We start from the raw sequence: 5,879 nt of genomic DNA, 5'->3' as shown, positions 1-5,879 counted from the left end.
TATTTCTTCATTATTTATACTGTCATTCATCAAGATGTAATTATCTTCCTTATCTCTATATCTCTATGTTTTAGCTTTGTCTGAGATCATAATTGCTACACCTGCCTTCTTTGGCTCAATTACAGCCCAATATATTCTACACCACCCTTTTACCTTTACCCTGTATATATCTACCTGCCTCAGGTTTGTTTCTTGTAGACAGTATATGGTAGGATTCTGGTTTTAATCCATTCTGTTATCTGCTTCCTTTTTATTGGTGAGTTCATCTCATTCACATTAACAGTGATGATTACTGTCTGTGTATTTCCCTCCATTTTGATTTCTTCCTTAGATTCTACCTTTTCTTTTATCCCATTTAGTCTTCTGCCCAACTTTTCATTTTTAGTCAGTTTCTCCCGTTTCTCCTCCCTAATGTTACTCCCCTTCCCAGTACTTCCCCTCATTGATTCCCCTCTTACTATAGTGACTTTTTAACTACCCTCTCCCCATTCCCTCTCTTGTATTGCTTCCCTCCCCACCATTCTGTTTATTACCCTTCTACTTCTCTTTAGAGCATGATACAATTCTCTTCCCCAATGGATCTGATTGTTCTTCCTTCTTTGACTCAATTTTAATTAGGGTAAAAATTAAGTATTACCTGTCTCCAGCCTTTTTTCCTCTTCCATTGATTTCGTCTTCCCCCTACTCCCCTCATGTGCTTCCTTATTAAATATAAATTTATCTCATTTATTTATTTTCCCATTTCTCTTACTATTATCCTCTTTTCTTTACCCCTAGCTTCAAATTACATACATACATATATATATATAAAATTTCATCCTATACAGTTTGTCACTGTTCCCTCTAAGTATATTTCTTCTAGCTACCCTGATGATAATCACAATTTTTAGGAGTTACCAATATCTTTTCTTATAGGAATACAAATCATTTGAACTTATTGGGTCTCTTTAAAAAAGTTGTTTTTGACCTCCTTTCTTAATTATGTTTTGGTGATTCTCTTGAGTTCTTTGGGCATCAAATTTTCTGTTTAAGTCTGGTCTTTTCTTTAGGAATGCTTGGAAGTCTCCTATTTTATTAAAAGAACGTGTGTGTGTGTGTGTGTGTGTGTGTGTGTGTGTGTGTGAATAATGTTAGAAATAAACACATCTATCAGAGAGAAGATAAAATCATCAAAAGAAAATAATTGCAAAGAAAAGAAGTGTACCCAGGACACTTTTGGAGGACATCCAGGCTCAGAGCATGGAAAATAACTTATGGTTAAACAAAGGGGACTAAGAAGGAACAGTTAGGAAGAGAACCAGGAGAGAATAATATCATGAAAGTACAGAGAAAAGAGAATCTCCAGGAGAATGGAGTCATTATTAGTTTCAAGACCTGGATAATGAAAGTTGAGGAATGAGTGTTGAACATATAATAGATTTTCAACAATATTTTGATTGATTTTATAATCCAAGAACCCCTCCTCCAGTGGAATATAAGAGTTTGAAGTAATTCATGGAAAAGATAATTTTGAAGCACTAAATTAGAAGTCAGAATACCTGGGTTCTAGTCATAGCTCTGCTATTTCTTGTGTCTATGACTTTAGTCAAATCACACGACTTCAATAAAGATCATTTCTCTGGTCAATCAATCAATAAACATTTACTAAGTGTCTATTAGGGGGCAGCTGGGTGGCTCAGTGGATTGAGAGCCAGGCCTAGAGACTGGAGGTCCTAGGTTCAAGTCTGGCCTCGGACACTTCCAGCTGTGTGACCTTGGGCAAGTCACTTGACCCCTATTGCCCACCCTTACCACTCCTGGGCCAAGGACGGTCCCTAGCCCGGATGAAAAAGGAGGAGGGTTGGGCGTGGGGCTAGCAACCCCACCCTGTAAAAACTACATCTGCTAAAGAAACTGCAACCTTAAGTAGGGGCAGCTGGGCTAGCTCAGTGGATTGAGAGCCAGGCCTAGAGATGAAAGGTCCTAGGTTCAAATCCGGGCTCAGACACTTCCTAGCTGGGTGACCCTGAGCAACAGTGTGACCCACTGCCTACTGGTTGTGGCCCTATGCTCCTAGAATGGAGTCCCAGGATTAAAAAAAAAAGTGTCTATAATGTATAAGGCACTGAGCTCAGATGACGGACATAAATATCAATTAAAACATTTCCCTTCCCTCAAAGAGCTTACAATCTAGTGGAAGACAACAATACACAAGAAGAAATTTTAAAAGGCAGAAAAGAGGGGAGGGGAGGAGAGGGGAAGAAGGAAGGGAGAAAATGCCTGGGGCAGGGTTATATTGGAGAATTCCAGAGAAGTCCAAATGCAATATAGCTTGAGTGATAATGAATGTGAAAAAAAGAAGAGATAGATAGATAAGAAGTTATGAGAATAATTATACATTTCACATATACCTTATAGGAACATTGTGACAACAAAATGTTTTGTCAAAATATAAATTTCTATGTATTCAATGTATAATTTTAAAGAAAGGCTTCAAGAGAAAAAATGATCCAGAAAGCTGGATATGGGTAACAGAATTTAGTCTTTTCACAACAATGACATTTTTCAAGTTATCTTCTTATCATGTCTTTTCATTGTATAAAATGAAAGGTCCAGACCTTTTCACTTAGCCTTGATAAATCCTTGGTGTGTACTTGTACATATATAGCACAGACATATATACACACACAGCCACATACATACAACCTTTTTTTAAACCTTTCTGGATCTTAGTAAAAGTTGTAAAGAAAAGATGACCTAGAACTCTAAAACCCTAAATTAGGAGCTAAAAACAGCTCATATATTGAAAAGAAGATTCTATAAACTTTTCAAAAGGTTTTGCAGCTGCACTATGAAGGATCTATGGAAGTACCAAAGGGAGAAAATTAAGCTGCTGCATCCAATCATTATTTGGACCTTCTGTTCCATGTTCACAGTCTTAGTGTTTATCGTAGCTTATTTTAATGACTTATTCTGCTTTGAGTTAATGGAATGTCTTACGGTGATTGTAGCAAAAATTACTATATCTATGAGTCTTAATTGTACTACACCAGAACTGAATAAATACCCTGCATAACATTATACTTGAAATTTTATGCACACAAGCTTAATTCATAGGATGTTAAAAGCTAACTCAACTAAATCCTTAGAGAAAGATAGTGGCAGAAAAAGGGTCTCCACAGTCAGTGTATTAATGTTGGCAATATTATTTTTCTGACCAAGTACAAAATGTATATAATTAATATTCATGATGCTAAATAACCCAAAGTTTAGTTTCCTTTTTCTTCTGTTTTCTGGCTTGAAAATACTCTCATTCTACCTCTCATTCTATCTAGTCTCTTTCTTTAGTTGGCATTCTATAGGCATTTGTTAATTCTCTTCCAGGCTGCAGCTTGGCACTGATATCTTGACACTTTAGATTTGGGTTGACTGACAGTATATATATATATATATATATATATATATATATATATATATATATATATATATATATATATATATTCACAATGTCAAACATCTTTCATATAGAAAGCAAAGTTGTGCAAAAATAAAGAAAACTCCTTGGGTAACAGTAAACAAGAAGCAGGAAGAATTATGCCCCTGGGTTGTCATACATTCAGTTAACTTAGGAAAAGAGAATGAGAGTTTCTTTAGTGTTAGTTTGTTGTTGAGGTATAGAGTTAAATTGCCAAATTTATTCTGCTTAGATACACACTCAAAAGGGCCTTCTTTCTCATGGTAAAAGGTGGCTCATACTTCTTTTGCAGGAACTTGAGTTATTCCTAAATGTATTTGATGGTGTCTCAAGTGAAAATGGCTCATCCATTAGAAAGAAAATCATGGGACAGGTTGATAGAAGTGATGAACTTTAAATTCTGATTTTATTAGTAATTTCCCATGTGTCCTTGAAACCATCTCTTAGCCTCTGTGCCTAAAATACCAATCTCTCTTGTAAGTTCACAAAATGATTAGCTGGGTGAAGAACTGGATGAAAGGGCAAATTCAAAGGATAGTTGTCTTTTCACATCAGTTTAGGGGTTGATTGGGGTAAAGTAACTCAAGTTATAGTTCTCATGATGATATGATTTAATGTTTCCATTGGTTGGAATGAAATTAGCATGAGGAACTTTCTTTAGCAATACAAATAAGGCCTTCTCTCAAAATTTTAACCTTGGTGAGTAGCCTGGGATATAAAAAGCTAAATTACTATCTCTGGGTTACAGAGACAATATACCTCAGAGGCAAGACTCTAACCAAATTCATCATGAATCCAAGGACAATTTTCTATTCACTAAGTATCCTCTCTAGTTTTTTTTTTCCATCATTGGAAATTGTCATAGGAAATAAAAAGTGTCTCAAATTTCCTTAAATTCCAGCCTGATGGACATCTTAGAGCATCTACATAGAGCACTTTGGTATTTATATTTGAATTTTGTGTATTTAGTCCTTGTATCACCAGTGCTTACCGTAAAGGCCAGGCACATAGGGAACAATTATTAATGAACTTCAGTTCATTGATCACCATATTGCACAAATCATAGCTTCTCTAGGTCTGATTTCCCCTTCCTATAAAAAATAAGTTTGAACTAGTTTGAATTACTCAAATTTTTAATTAATCGAGGTCCTTTCTGTATTTGTGATCAAGTTCCTAAATTGAAAAAGGAATAGATGTTGGACTTAACAAGCATTTTTCAAGCTCTTACTATGTGTCATGAAGTCTACTAAGTTTTATAATATTTTATCAATTTATGCTACTAATAACCCTAGATATAGGTGTTCCTATTACTATCTCCATTTTACAAATGAGGAAATTAAGGCAGATAGATGGAATTTATGTGACTTTCCCTTTGTGACTTAAGGGACACACACTTAGTAAGTGTCTGAGGCCAAATTTGAACCCAAATCTTCCTGCCTCCAATCCTGGGTTGTATCCACTATGCATGCTGTCCATTAAGGAGATTAAACATAGGTTTAATAGGGCAAGTTTAGGTAGTACAATGGTTATAGCAATGGTTATAGCAATCAGGAAGATTCATCTTCATGTGTTCAAATATGGACTCAGACACTTACTGGCAGTGTGACCTTGGGCCAATCCCTTGGTCTTGGTTGCTTTAGTTCCTCATGAGTAAAATGAGCTAGAAAAGGAAAAGGCAAACCATTCTAGGATCTTTGCCAAGAAAACCCCAAAATGGGGTCATGAATAGTCAGACATGACTGAAACAACTAAACTACTGTAAGTTTAGTCAAGCAAGAGATCAAATCTATGAAGCCAACGTGGTGAGAGACCAATTGTGAAAAGCATGTTAGGCAAAAATGCCTGCAGGTTCTTTTGGACTACAAACTAAATCAGTTTGGTATATTTATGATGTGATTGTTTTCAAATCAGCCTTGGCTACTAGGAAGTAGAAATAGGAATTTTTCTGAAAGGAATGGTAATCTTCCCTCAAAGATCAAGTCATTATTCACATGATATTTCTAATTTTGGACTCCTCATTTTTAGCGATTGATATACATTGGAATTAGTGTTCCTGATATCTGATGTGGAGCCATGAGAATTCTGAAAAATCAAGATCCTTCTTTCCTCTATTTCTCTTCTGAGTTGCTTTGTCTATTATTCCATGCCATTCACTTATGTGACAAAGGACCAAGATCAGTCACAGTGGATGAATAAGAAAAGAAAAATTCAAAAATGTTGATATTCAAAACTATAATAATACAATGAATTCTTGAATATCACCCAAGAATAACTAACTATACAGTTGACTGGATCTCCTCTAAATGGTTTGATGACCCTGATGAAGTCACTCCCTGTTTTTAAAGCCTTCAAGAATGGCAAGAAAAATGATGAAGGGAAAAAAAGTCAAAAGGAATAGAAAATACTTACCTTGCAAAACAAGGAT

The sequence above is a fragment of the Gracilinanus agilis genome, chromosome 4 (assembly GCF_016433145.1).
Source record: "Gracilinanus agilis isolate LMUSP501 chromosome 4, AgileGrace, whole genome shotgun sequence".
In the NCBI taxonomy this organism is placed as follows: domain Eukaryota; kingdom Metazoa; phylum Chordata; class Mammalia; order Didelphimorphia; family Didelphidae; genus Gracilinanus; species Gracilinanus agilis.
The sequence above is the reverse complement of the archived record's forward strand: the minus strand, read 5'-3'. Positions refer to the sequence as shown.